This window comes from Hermetia illucens, chromosome 1 (genome assembly GCF_905115235.1).
Source record: "Hermetia illucens chromosome 1, iHerIll2.2.curated.20191125, whole genome shotgun sequence".
Taxonomy (NCBI): domain Eukaryota; kingdom Metazoa; phylum Arthropoda; class Insecta; order Diptera; family Stratiomyidae; genus Hermetia; species Hermetia illucens.
This window is the reverse complement of record NC_051849.1, coordinates 75690401-75705879: the sequence shown is the minus strand read 5'-3', so window position 1 is coordinate 75705879 and position 15479 is coordinate 75690401. Positions and strand designations below refer to the sequence as shown.

At 40.2% G+C, this 15479-nt stretch overlaps 1 protein-coding gene across 2 annotated transcripts in view; it reads right to left on the bottom strand.

Annotated features, from left to right (window-relative positions):
• The window catches only part of LOC119647289, a 751009-nt gene that overhangs the window by 146509 nt on the left and 589021 nt on the right, over positions 1-15479 (bottom strand). The gene's annotated exons all lie outside the window — the stretch shown is intronic.

Genomic DNA, 15479 nt, shown 5'->3' with positions numbered 1-15479 from the left:
TTGGTGAGGAATGTTTTAATTCAGTTGAATAATCGAGCTGCCTCAATGAAGGGGTTTCACCCGGACGGTTCCTCCTTTCCCTCAGAAATGGTCTGACATCCTCAATGAATTGCTCACTAAACGGGCAGGGCTGTCTCCGAAGGTCCAAGCAAGTAGTTTTGATTCTCTAGCCGACATTATATCTGTATTCTTCGCAAGAAGACTATAAACAGGAGGACCAACTCCAGTGGCAAAGAGACACGGACTCTTATTGTGCAACTTTCGGGTAAGTGGCGCGAGCCCCATATATTTAATGTATTGGTGTCCCGATGTCGCCTAGATGGTTTTCTAGTGTGTTTGTTTATCTTATCTCAGCTGGAAACCGATCCATCCGCAAGATGGGTCTTGCATGCATTTACTTACTTCTTCTCTCTTCCTAAGTTTTTTGGTTCCCACTGGGATATGCGAAGTCATAAGCAGCTGTGCAATATCGATTGTTATGATAGATGCTGTCACGTGGTTGCAGCAAGTCGCAGCCCTATGCTCGCAACCACGTGGGCACACATCAATGCACTGCATCACATATACGGCACTAAAGCCAGCCCTTATGTGGGGAATTTTGGTCACGCGTCGTGATTAAATATGTACAAGGATTTTCTGTTTCCATAAAATTTCAAGGAATGCGCGGCGAGTTGAATCTACTTGATCCTAGGCCTTGAGAAGCTTGGTCGGTGAAGAGTGAACCGCGACTTACCGGCACACCTTGGGACACACTGGAGTCCCTCGGAGAAGGCACCACCTATTTGCTGTTGTCGAGCCCGGCTCTGCCAAGGTTGAACTGGTATTAGTAACCAGTGTCGCACAGAGCGAGCGCTGATCCGACCGTGAACTCCGGAATGTGTTGAACTTAGCGCTGGTCTTCGGTAACTGAGGTAGGGGCTTTATCTCCGATGGTACATCTGCTCCCGACTATTGTGGCTCACTTCCTTGCAAACGTTGCGTTTATACGATTTCCATCGAAAGCAAAAACATTAAAATCGAGGAGACAGTAGAGTAGAGGGAGCAGTACGGAAATTGGTGGCTTGTCACAGCAAGGGTTGAAATATCTAACGACACTCTAGAGTACGTATGGCCAAATAAAATCAAAGAAAATGGTTCGGCTATCGGTGGGGGGGGGGTGCAACTCTATCGCTCTGCATGTGTAAAAGGAGTCCATATGAGGTCGTTAAAACTGGATAAATGGCTTTGTACACATTCGATTGGGACCACAGTTGAATATGACTGCCAGAGCTGAAGAGCGAATGTTGACTGGAAATGTGCAACTTTCCTCTAGAAAAAGGTAAACAAAGGCATGAAAAACGACCTAATTCAGCTGGTATAGCTCCTGGACCGCATTTCATTCTACAGGTTAACACAACGCATACCAAAGCAGAAACAGCTGTAGTCCCCGCGAAGAACACTGTAAGTGTCAAACGGAACATATTACTACCTGGCAAACCTGGTTCAAAAAAAAAAAAAGGCGGAATACCGGAAGCTCGCGCTTCGGGTATAAAGGTTTTGTGTTCATCTTATGCAAGAAACTTCAACGCACATTTTTCTATCCGTATATAGCTACAAATCCAACATAATCCTTCATATTTTTCCAAACTACGAGACATACGTACATATTGCAGCCATAGATATCACGCTCACCCTAAACAAACAAACTGCCTATTACCGAATACTGTACACATATATGCACGTATATAAATTGAACGTACCCATATTTCCGATTTACTTATGTCTATTTGAATTAGGCACTACCCGCAAAGTTCATTAGCACGCATATATTATATACCTACATACACACATGTCTGGCTGACAAATAACCAAAAAACTAAAACAAAATAATTCTCTGCGACCCAATTCATAAGAACTCATTTCGTTGTGGTATTGACGAATTGATATGTGATGATGACGTCATGCAGGTTGAAGAGTGCACGAAATTCACAAAAAATTGCAAAGTTTCACCCCCTATAACTTTGTTAGTAATAGTTGGATTTTCTTCAAACTTGACCAAAGTGTTCATTATATTCTTCGTTATAGGCATGCCAAATTTTGTACTTCTGAGATGAACATAAGGGGGGGGTGCCGGGTAAATTTCAAAAATGTGGAAATATACTATTATTAACTTTATTTTTCCAGATATCGGAACCGGATATATTTTGAGGCCTAGATTTCGTAGAGATGCACCACTGTGATTTTTTTCAGATTTTTCGGTTGGATAGGTTCTGAGAACGAGACCTGTTACACTTTTTGTCGGTCATATTTTGAACCCTCACTCCCCTACGTTTCATCTAATATCAAATATTGAACCAGATTCGAAAAGTACTAATTGAGACCTTTCATTTGATACCCTACATGGCTACATTCTGCGAAAAAAAAATTGCACCCTCCATTCACATGTACGGAGAGCCCCCCTTAAACTTAACACAAGATGGCGCCACTTACTGCGTGTAAAGGGATCACCAGATTACATACTCTCACCAATTTTCGTGACAATCGGTCTAACCGTTTCCGAATAAATCGGGTGTGACCGACAGACAGACAGACAGGCGGACAGACGGACAGACAGACACCGTCTCGATTCTAATAAGGTTTTGTTTCACACAAAACCTTAAAAAAAAACCCGATCCGTCGACAAACACTCGTCTCTCTAAAGATCGAGCATAGAAATGGTGGAGCAATAAAGAAACAAGTCAGGAAACCGGAAGCTTGACGCTTCAGGTATAAAAGGTTTTGTGTTTCCCTATGTGGGGAACATAACGTAGTTCTCCATTGGCTTATAGCATTGACCCGAGATATTTAAATCGCTCAGTTCTGGACAGGTTACCGCCATTGCCAGAACTCAGCGATTTAAATATCTGGAGGGGCAGATTACTGCCATTGAAAGAACTGAGCGATTTAAATATCTGGAGTCAATGCTACCAGCCAATGGAGAACTGCGTAATGAAATGTTTCAAGCATTAACGCCACCTGGATGAAGTGACATTCCGCAACTGGTGTTCCTTGTGATCGACGTATCAGCGCACGTCTCAAATCTAAAATTTACTGCAATGTCGTCCGTCTGCCGCTCTCTATAGTTCTGAGTATTGGCCGATTATAAAGGTCAATGAACGGCGTCTTGCGGTAATGGGGACGAAGATGTTGCATTGCACTGGTGGCGTGACACGTTTTGATCACGTCTGAAATGAGAATATCCGCTATCGATATGGGTTTGCACGGATCGTGCAAAAACTGCGAGGGAAGCGTTTTCGATGTTGTGGTCACGTAATTCACGCTAACGAGAATTCAACAACCAGTATTGGTGAGAACATCGAAGTCAATGGTGAGCAACCAAAAAGCCGGCGATTACATCCTGATCAGGCATTTGATAAAATAAAATGATGAAACCGATCATGACGAGCCGACCCCGCTTGTGAACTGAAGGCTGAAGAAAAAGAAGAAGATGTGAGGAGCGATGAGCCTGACAGTTCCGTGTCACATAGTTAAAAATTCTATTGGCATCTATTTTTTAGAAAGTAATTTAAATAAATCATTTGATGGAAAGCCCTGTATTGAAATAGTCAACCTCATACGCTTCACACTCTGAGTATTAGCAAATGCCAACAATTTAACCAACATCAAATATAAACAAGTCGGAATACCGGAAGCTCGCGCTTCGGATATAAAGGTTTTGTGTTCATCTTATGTAAGAAATTTCAACGCATATTTTTCTATCCGTATATAGCTACAAATCCAACACACTCCTTCATATTTTTCCAAACTACGAGACATACGTACATATTACAGCCATAGATATTACGCTCACCCTAAACAAACAAACTGCTTATATCCGAATACTGTACACATATAGGCACGTATATAAATTGATCGTACCCATATTTCCGATTTACTTCTTATATCTATTTGAATTAGGCACTACCCGCAAAGTTCATTAGCACGCATATATTATATACCTACATCCACACATAATATAATTCTCTGAGACCCAATTCATAACAACTTATTTCGTTGTGGTATTGACGAATTGATATGTGATGATGACGTCATGTAGGTTGTAGAGTGCACGAAATTCACAAAAAATTGTAAAGTTTCACCTCCTATAACTTTGTTAATAATAATTGGATTTTCTTCAAGCTTGACCAAATTGTGTATTATATTCTTTACTACACGCATGCCAAATTTTGTACTTCTGAGGTGAACATAAGGGGGGTGCCGGGTAAATTTCTAAAATGTGGAAATATACTATTATTAACTTTATTTGTGCAGATGTCGGAACCGGATATATTTTGAGGCCTAGATTTCGTAGAGATGCACCACTGTGATTTTTTTCAGATTTTTCGGTTGGATAGGTTCTGAGAACGAGACCTGTTACACTTTTTGGGGGTCATATTTTGAGGGCTCACTCCTCCATGTTTCACCGAATATCAAATATTGCACCAGTTTCGAAAAGTACTAGTTGAGACCTTTTATTTGATACCCCACATGGCTACATTCTGTGAAAAAAAAATTTGCAGCCTCCATTCACATGTATGGGGAGCCCCCCTTAAACTTAACACAAGATGGCGCCACTTACTGCATGTAAAGGGATCATCAGATTACATACTCTCACCAATTTTCGTAACAATCGGTCCAGCCGTTTCCGAATAAATCGGGTGTGACAGACAGACAGACAGACAGACAGACAGACAGACAGACGGACAGACGGACAGACAGACACCGTCTCGATTCTAATAAGGTTTTGTTTCACACAAAACCTTAAAAAGCGCTAGGGAGAATTAGATTCTTCTTGAATGGAATTTTAATATTTCACTCGAATTTCAATTATTCTCCTTAATTATGACGTCAGCATCTTATTTGTATGGCTTAGGATGCTGTTAATTAGCCCGAAATTGATAAGTTTGAACTGCTATAACTTTCCCGCTAATAGTTGGATTTTCATGAAACTTGGCATGTGTATGCACGAGGCTGTCCTCTATGTCGGTGCAAAATTTAGTATATTTAGGAGGAACCTAAGAGGAGTTTTTTAGTCAATTTCTAAAGGTTGATAATGTACTATTAGTAAATTTTTTGAGCAGATATCGGAATGGGACATCTCTCGAAGATTAGATTTCACATAAGTGTTTTACACAAAATCTTAAAAAGGGCTGCAGATAAGTAGATTCTTCATAAATGTGGCTTTAATATTCCACGCGAATGTCAATTATTCCGGGTAATTATGACGTCAGCATCCGATTTGCATGGCTTTGGAAGCAGTAAATTCCCGCGAAATTGCTAAGTTTGAACTGCTATAACTTTGGCGTTAATTGCCAGATTTCCACGAAATTTAGCATACGAAATATTGTCCTCTATGCTGGTACAAAATTCGGAAGTCCTAAGATGAATCTGAGGGGGAGTTTTCAGTAAATTTCTGAAAAGTAGTAATATACTAGTAGTAAGTTTATTTGAGCAGATATCGGAATGGGACATATTTTGAGGCCTAGATTTCATCTAGGCACACCACCCTGATTTTTTTCGGATGTTTAGGCTGGGTAGTTTCCGAAAATGAGTCCTGTCTCACTTCAAGTACGTACATTTTGACTCCTTACTCACGTACTTTGCAATTTATGCCAAAAGTAATGTCAGTTTCGAAAAGTACAAATCGAAACCTTTCATTTGATGCCCTACACAACTATATCCGATGAAAAAAATTTTTGGATCCCCCCTTTGCATGTATGGGGAGCACCGCTTTAGACTCCACCTAAATTTATGCCACTCGCTGCATGCGTGGGATTTCATAGTTCCCATCTGTCCACCAAATTTCGTTCGGATCGGTTTAGCCGTTTTGGAGAAAAATGCGTGTGACAGACAGACAGACAGACAGACAGACATTGAATCGATTTTAATAAGGTTTTGTTTTACACAAAACCTTAAAAATGACGAGGGCTGCTCCAAGAAACCGCTTTTGTGAATATTATGAAGTTCGTATCGGTTACGCATCCTCAATTATTCCTCAAGGTGGTTTCGAATTTTGTGACGGCGAGGACAAGAATACCCTGTGACAATCGTCTGAAGAACCGTACCATAAATACGGCCACAAATATACTTGGCCCCAGCAGTAAAAGGAGTCGGAACGGCTGGTTCCACGATGAATGTAAGCTAACAACGGAACGGAAGAATGCTGCATACCGAGTAATGTTGCATATCTCTTATCTTAATATAGTATCTTAATATAGTATATTATTACTACGATATAACTGCGAAAACGTAAAGTAACTTGGCGGATTGTCCATTCACTTATCAATTTCCAACTTTCTTGTTAAAAACTGATTGACTGCATGAAAAGTTACAAGTAACAAACGCTAAACCGGATGCCTTGACGTAAATAAGATTCAAATTGCTCATTTGAAGATGTTAACTCGTTTTCTTTTCCGCCTTTTGGAATTCGATTTTTAAACCATTATAATTAACAAATGGGGGTTGCGAATTGTTTTTTTTTAACGGAGATTGTAATTTGGCAGTTGAAGCTACTAGATCGGCGTAAAAAAACATATAGTCATTTCCTAACGCGGGGAGTCTATTCCTCCAAGTGGTCCGAGTTTTACCCTATGCTAGACGTATAATAGATTTCGAAAAACTAAATGTTTTCCTTGTCTAGCACCAACTTCAAACGCAAATTATACGTCCAAATTAAAATGCTTTTTACAATTCTCCTGGCTAAGGTGCACTCGCCGCTACTTCCAACTTTACTCTGGCTTAAGCTTAAGCGGGTCATCCCGTGTGTCCGATCTGCGGAATCAAATTTGTTTTTTGGCATCAATTGTATCTACATATAGTGTAGAATATATGGGCAAAGTGATTTTTTGATATTCGGAGCCGTTCAGAAATTATAGTGTTAAACACATAATAAGTCACATGTCAGATTTATGTCGATCGTCGTAATAAAGCGCGTATTTATCGGCCCGAATGATGTTCGAATGACTTGGCTAAACGGACAAGAATTGAAGCCATGGTTTCTGGCGGAACCTAAAGTTTATGGATTATCCAACGAAGTTCTTTGAAATTTTCACCAATTATTTAGACCATATTTCTACGGTCCGCAAACTAGGATAATTGCCATTCATTCAGTAGTTTTTTTTATTCATTAAAGAAGCCTCGAAAAAACACCAAAAATCACAAAAAAAAGTTTAACACGGCACAAAAAATTTTCCTCTTAATGTATTTTAATAATCTTAGTTTGCGGACAGTGGTTAGGTCTGCACGTTAAAATGCCGTTTACATGTTTTCTTTGAGATGATCGCAGCGCCCTCTAGCGTGGCAGCAGAAAAACACCTTCTTTTGGAGATGGGTATATAAATTGCTCTGTATTTCAATAACGAACTATGCTATCGCGCTGGAAAAATTACTACGCATCCTCAAGATATTAGTAAATATATGCTGAAAAATTCGTATTTATATCTTTATCCAGTTCTTCACAAAAAGTTTCTACAAATAGCAAAACAAACGGCCTTCACACGGGATGATCACCCTTAAGTCCACCATCTGCATTTGGCCGGCGACCGTAACGTGGATGGGATGCAATTGCCTGTCAGTTTTGCATTTTCTGGTGGCCGTTGATCGAATGAAAAATTATTTGGTCAACCAGATGTGCCTGTTTTGGCTGTTAGCGAGGGTTTTATATTTGCTTAGGCTGTGAGCGGGAATTTTGTGGGCACCTTTATCGCTAATGAACATTTTTGAGAAATGCTTATACACGAAAATATCCTAAATTGGGTTCAGAGTTCAATACGTGGATGGTATATTCAGTTCAGCTGGTGGACGGGTACATTGCGGGCTCTTTCGGCGTAACCGACCGGCCGAATTGTACGTGGATGGCGGGCTTTAGCCATCCTCCATTGAGCTAACATCCATTCAGCAGGATTTCCATTACATCCATCCCATTTTAGCGTTACTTACTGTCACTTTTGTAAAAATGAGTTTTCAATATATTCCGTTATATTCAATTTCCACATTTCATGTTCCTAATATTAATTAACGCTACTTTATAACATTATTATTGTTATTATTCAATTTAGAAATTTTATAACAGAATTATCATTATTATTCAATTTAGAAACTTTATTATGGTGAACGGTGAAAGATTTTATTCGATGGGCTGCGAGAGAAACCGCGTGTGTCTCCCGGTGGTTGCGACAGAAGAGACCGGCTTATTTCCTTTCTGTCCCAACCAACGGCTCTTTCTCACCGCTAATTCTCCACTCTCGTGGCGAGTTCTAAAGTGAGTGGAGAGTTCCGCGCCATCTACCCGTCCGCATCCGCAACATTCGAAATAAATTTCGAATACTGCAGATCCTGCCGCGCCACATCACTTCGCCCTAGACGAAACCTAGGGGGTTTCGGCGACCGATCCCGGAACTCCGTTCCCCGTTAATCCACAAAGCGGACACGACGCTGCTTCGGGGCGCACACGGGTTTCAGTGTGGACAAAGAGACCGCCTTTTTGTGTCCTCGATCTCGAGCTGGAAGAAATGTTCTCCCCTCTCGAGAACGCGGTACAGGCCCTCATATGGAGGCTGCAGCGGCTTCTGGACGGCATCCGTCCTGACCAGAACGTGCGTGCAAGTGTCCAGTTCCTTGGGCGAACAGGCAGGTGTGGGCGAGTGTCGAGTGGGTGGTGGCGCTTTGATGCGTCGGAGATTGTCTCTCAGCAGACACACCAACCCCGACTCCGTTAGACCCGATCTCTAGTCGAAAACCGGATCGCTTGGGAGTCTTGGGTTCTCCCCGTATACCAGCTCCGCGGGGCTGGCAACAAATTCCTCTCGGCGGGTTGTACGTAGGCCGAGTAGAACGAGAGGCAAGACTTGAGTCCAGGACGGGTCGTCGCGTGCCATAATGGCGGCTATCAGCGTCCGGTGCCAACGTTCTAGCATCCCATTGGATTGCGGGTGGTATGCAGTAGTCCGCTGGCGTTTAAAACCCAGGAGTTTGCCTAACTCCGAGAAAAGGGTGGATTCAAATTGCATTCCCTGGTCAGTGATGAACACTGCAGGGACGCCAAAGCGAGGTATCCACTCTCGGTAGAGGGCTTCGGCACAAGATTGCGCCGTAATGTCTTTAAGAGGTATTGCCTCAGGCCACCGCGTGAATCTGTCGATGATTGTGAGGCAATACTTGTAACCGTGCGAGTCTCGCAATGGCCCTATTATGTCGAGGTGTATCGTGTGGAAACGCTTGGTAGTGCGGGGGAATGAGCCCACTTTTTTCCTTACATGCCTGGAGACTTTACACTTCTGGCATGCGATGCACTCTCTGGCCCAGGAATTGATATCCTTGTTCATGGAGGGCCAGAAGTATTTTCCGGTGACTAACCGATTTGTTGTCCTGATGCCGGGATGCGCCAAGTCGTGAACTGCGAAATAGTAAGTAATGCATTCCGTAATACGTAACATGATAAAATCTATATGAAAAAAAAAACGAAAAAGGTTAATGATCGTCTTCGAAATATTAGAGAATTTCTGTATTAACTTTGAAAGTATTTAAAGGAATTTTAGGGTTTTGTGGGAAGTTAAAAAGTGTGACTGTTTTGTAAATAAAATTGAGAACATGAATTATGAATTATGTTAAAATTAATATTTTATGGTAAGTGAATGTTGGAATGGATGAGAAAATGGGAAACTAGAAGGAGTGTAATGGATACGCTAAGCGGGGTTGATGCTGGATTCTAGTTCGCGTTTAGTCGGACAAAGCGAACGTAATGATGTGGATGCAATGAAGTATTACATATAACGGAGCAGCTAATGGGTCGCCTGAGAGTACTGATGAACATTGAAGCGCCATCAAATATGCTTCCATCTCTTGGGCGGATGAAGTTGTTAATCAGATCCTCAACAGACGTCGGAAAACCTGGCTGCCAATGGAAACATGAAGAAGGATCGATGGACGTAAGTAGCTTTGAGTACAAATGTGCTACGAATCATAATGAGACCTCCCTGTAGCCCTTTGAATTTTATTTTCGTTAATCAACTCTAAACCTTGAAGCAGGGCCGCCTCATCTCAGTGTTACGCTCCATACTGCCCTTTGCTAATAGTTATATCCATAATGGGTACACTACCTCCAGTTTCGATTAAATATAATATTTGGTTCTGTTTGATGTATGCCATGGTCATTGTTATTATGATTGTCGATTTTTGGTTTGAATTAATTGCTACTGGATGCTGATTGCTTTTGTGTTTTTATTGATTTTCGAAACTCATTGAATACTCAATTAAGGATACGTTAAATGAAAATATAATAATATTCCCAATCGAATAGGCACAAAGATCGGTATAGCCTTAAAATTAAATTGGTTAATGTGCGTTGTGTATAGTCATCAATACTCGAATATGCATACCTATATATACAAAGGTAGGTGCCCATTTCAAATTTCGCATGGAAGCTGTTCTTATACACTTGATTGTTATGTATGAAAATGCCTCTTTCAATGATTGTTGACATTGAAAATATTCTGTCCAATGGTCTGAGAAAAATAACAATTTTCCCAGCCCATTTTCATCCAAAGCATATTAAACGAAAAACGCCAGAATCGATTTTCAGATAATAAATTGAGTTTGTCATTTGCAGGGTTCATAATTTCTACCTCCATCAAAAAAGTTCAAAGAGTAATTGAATTGAAGCGTAAATTATTGAACAAACTATAGATTCGATGGCAATGTTTCTGATTTCAATTACGGTTTCAGTGAAAGCTTATTTAGGAAAAGCGATAAGAAGTGAAAGTGAATGTTCAAAGAAACAATAATGACATTAAACAATACGCAGACCCTTTATTCCGGGAAGGCTGAAATGACGATGGCTAGGTACTTTGAGAATTCTCGTCAACGTAAGATAGGAAGAGACAGAATAGGATAGTAGCGAAAGCTGTTTGCCATTTAATGTAGCAGCAAAATTTCTTCTAAAGAGAAGGGTTATGTCGATGCATTAAGTGGCATTCCTATGAGGTAGAAATAAATGATTCTAAGCGAGGGAGGAGGCCTCCGAGGGCGTTTATAAACAAATTAATTTGGTTTTTGGTTGCCTTTTTAAGGTTTTGTGTAATACAAAACCTTATTAAAATCGATTCAATGTATGTCTGTCTGTCTGTCACATGTACTTTTCCCCAAAACGACTAAACCGTTCGAATGAAATTTGGTGGACAGATGGGAACTATGAAATCCCACGCATACAGCGAGTGGTATAAATTTAGGTGGAGTTTAAAGGAGGGCTCCCCATAGATGCAAAGGGGGTTTCAAAAATTTTTTTCACCGGATATAGGATATAGGGTATCAAATGAAAGGTCTCGATTTATACTTTCCGAAACTGACATTAGTTTTGGCGTGAATTGCAAAGGAGTGAGTAAGAAGTCAAAATGTTCGCATTTAAAGTGAGACAGGACTCATTTTTAGAGTCTACCCAGCCTAAGAATCCAAAAAAAGTCAGGGTGGTTCCCTTAGCTGACATCTGCTTAAATAAACTTACTAAGAGTATATTACTAACTTTTCGAAATTTACTGGAAAACCCCCCGTAAATTCATCTTAGGGCTTCCTAAGCAGCATAGAGAACAATATTTCGTATATACGTGATAAATTTCATGGAAATCCGGCCCTTAACGCCAAAGTTATAGCAGTTTAAACAATTTCGCGCAAATTAACTGCTTCCAAAGTCATGCAAATAAGATGCTGACGTTATAATTAACGGGAATAATTGACACTCGCGTGAAATAGTATAGTCGCATTTCTAAAGGATCCACTTCTCTGCCCTTTAAGCCCTGCCCTTTTTAAGATTTTGTGTAAAACACTTGTGTGAAATCTAATCCACGAGAGATGTCCCATTCCGGTATCTGCTCAAATAAATTTACTAATAGTATATTACCAATCTTTGGAAATTAACTGATAAACTCCCTTAAGTTCATCCTAGGTGTACTAAATTTTACATTGACCCGTGACCTCGTGCATACGCATGCCAAGTTTCACGAAAATCCAACTATTAGTGTCAAAGTTATAGCCGCTCAAACTTATCAATTTCATATAAATTAACAGCATCCTAAGCCATACAAAGAAAATGCTGACGTCATAATTAACGAGAATAGTTGACATTCGTGTGAAATATTAGAATTCCATTCAAGAAGAATCTAATTCGCCCCAGCCCTTTTTAAGGTTTTGTTTGCATATTTTAATATTTTTGGGAAAATTGAGTAAAACTCCCTTAGGTATATCTCAGAGTTATAAAAGTTGGTAGTAGTATAGTAGTCCGGTCCAGCATTAAGTTAATGCGGACTTAGGACCCCATCATTCTCAAAACGAGTATAAAATATAATATGAAGCATATTATCCCCGAGTTTGATCAAAATCACCCTATTAGTAACAAAGTTACAGTAGCTCAAAGTTGACTTTACCGTGTAAATTTACTGCAACTGAATATAAATATCACACTAAAGTAGATAGTCAGACATACTAAATGCATATACATAACGGGCTAGGTACAAATGGGATAGTTCTACATTTAAACATACTCACAGAAGAAGCAAACAAAACCTTTCATACCTGAACCGCCTAGCTTCCGGTTTCCTGACTTGTTTATATTTGATGTAGGTTAAATTCTTCACATTTGCTAATAATATTAAACTCAGATTGTGAAGCGTATGAGGTTGACTATTATCAATACAGGGCTTTCCATCAAATGATTTATTTAAACCGCTTTCTAAAAAATAGAGGGCAATGGAATTTTTAGCTATGTGGCACGGAGCTGTCGTGCACTCGTTGCTCCACACACCTTTTTTTTCAGTCTTTGTCCCGTTCATAAACGAGGTCGGCACACCGTGATCGGTTTCGTCATTTCATTTTATCAAATGCCTGATTAGGATGTAATCGCGTGGTCTTTAAATCCTCATCCAGCGTATCAAGCCACCGCTGTTCCGGCCCGCTTTTTGATTGCTTCTCATTGACTTCCATGTTCAGACCAATATTGGTAGGTGAATTCTCGTTAGCGTGAATTACGTGACCACACCATCGAAAACGCCTCACTCGCAGTTGTTCCACGATCGGTGTAATCCCATATCGATCGCGGATATCCTCATTTCGGGTGCGATCAACACTTGCCACGCGACTAGTCCAATGCAACATCCTCGCTTCCATTACCGCAAGACGCCGTTCATTATCTTTTATAGTCGGCCGACACTCAGAACTATAGAGAGCGGCAGATGGACGACATTGCAGTAAATTTTAGATTTGGGACGTGCGCTGATACGTTGATCACAAAAAACACCAGTGGTGGAATGCCCCTTCATCCAGGTTGCGTTAATGCGTGAAGCAATTTCATTACGCAGTTCTCCATTGGCTGATAGAATTGACCCGAGATATTTAAATCGCGCAGTTCTGTGCAGGTTACTGCTATTGCCAGAACTGAGCGATTTAAATATCTCGACTCAACACTATCAGCCAATGGAGAATTGCGCTAAGCTCCTCACATAGGGAAACACAAAACTTTTTATACCTGAAGCGCGACGCTTCCGGTTTTCCGACTTGTTTTAACTCGGGAGGAGTAATAAAAAAGGCGAGAACATTTCATATAGCTTGAATCGTGGGCGTCTAAAGACAAGTACACTCCACGAAGTAATAATTAGTTAGTTCCCTCGTGGGGCAGGTTCGGAGGGACGGGGTATGTTATTTATTTTAACCCTTCGTGAACGAAATAGGAAGAAAAATACAAAGGAGTAAAGGATTTCATTTATAAATTCCGAATTGTTAAGTGACGTTGGCACCATGTTTACGTAGGCAATCAGTAATGCAGACTGAAGTTGGTCAGAACTTGCATTCACATTCCTCCATTCCTGGAGCTTCAATAGCAGTAAGTTATTTAAAATACCACATAAGTTGCCTCGATTGTGGGACTACTTTTGATCGGTTTTGATAAAACCAACTTTTTATGTAGACACAGAGCAATAAGTAGCTAAATATGTAGAGCTAACAACACCTAAATATGTGGCTCAACTATTTAAATTATCGAATGGAAGTGTGTATTGTGTAAGTAGTTGTGGTAAGTTTAGATACATTCTCTTAATACAGATGTTTAAGGATTCCATTGTAAGTTGGGAGATGATATCAACAATTTGTTGATGTCAACTTGATAATAATTATTTCCATTTTTCTGACTGTGCAATTGTAAATATTCCACGTTTTGCTTTTTAAATAAAGTTTTATATTTTATATAGAAAATTATTTATCTAATCCACAGAAATATCCAGATTTGTCGTTGTGTGCGTGCCTGTGTCCGTGCGATTCAACCGGCTCAATTCTCGTAATATCCAATTTGATCCGACTGAAGCGCACGCACACACACTCGCTTGTAATAGCAGGCACTGTATAACTATTATTTATATATTTTTTTTTTTTTCATACATCGATTTTGAATAACAACGAAAAGGATATATATGTTGGAGTAGATAAGCACTATTTAGGTCAATAAATATCTTGAAATGAGAAACTGACTTTGATTGCCGATAAATGTTTTAGAACGGTAATAAATCTGAAAAGAGATCAAAATTGAGAAATTTATGGATAAGGAATGTGACAAACATTTATGTGCTATGCTCCTATGTATCGTGGATTCTTACTTGAGTTTATGCTTCATTGTTTGGTTCATTCAATCTTGATTTCTTTCTTACATTGAATACTATGTTACTCAGTTTCCATGATTGTAAGGGCAGGTTATGATTTAAAAAATCCCCAATATTACTCATATGACGAACCAGTAACGTCAATTCTCAAAACGCTCTGTAAACTACAATGGGCCTGTCATATGGAATAAATCAAAGTTCAAAGTAATCGACGAGGCGAGAAAAGAAGAAAAGATGGGAGGAAGACTCAGCTGACGAAGACACCAAATCCCTACTAAGACGATTTAACTAGTGGACACAATTCCTTGTCCAGACCATTGGGGACAATATTTATCCACGCATGTATATTTTTGACACCAACATAACCATAATGACGGTTCATATGAAGTAGTGCAATGAAAACCCTTTTTCAAAACCCAGCGGCAACAATTTCAATCGACAGCTGCAAAAAAACAGTGGTTTTCATAATAAGCACCTAGGATAGCAGAGGAACCACCCCGGAGTAATTGCAGAGGAATTGTTATCCACAATGGAGCATAAAACCTGGGAAACGCCTGCTGAACCAACACCAACAGCTCTACTACCAAACCAAATCTCCACATCCACGTGGTGACCGCTGGGAGCTTTTTCTTAACGGAAAACTGCAGACGGAGAAGGATGAAGGAGGGTTTCCCACGCCCAAAAACGGGACAAATTGTACCAACTGGTCCTCCACGTTGGGTGTTGGGTAGAGCTGACAACCCTACAACCTATTATGAAGCCACAACGGAATAACGATTTGCGCATTTTCTCATGGAACGTGCACTCCCTGTATAGAGATGAAGCTGC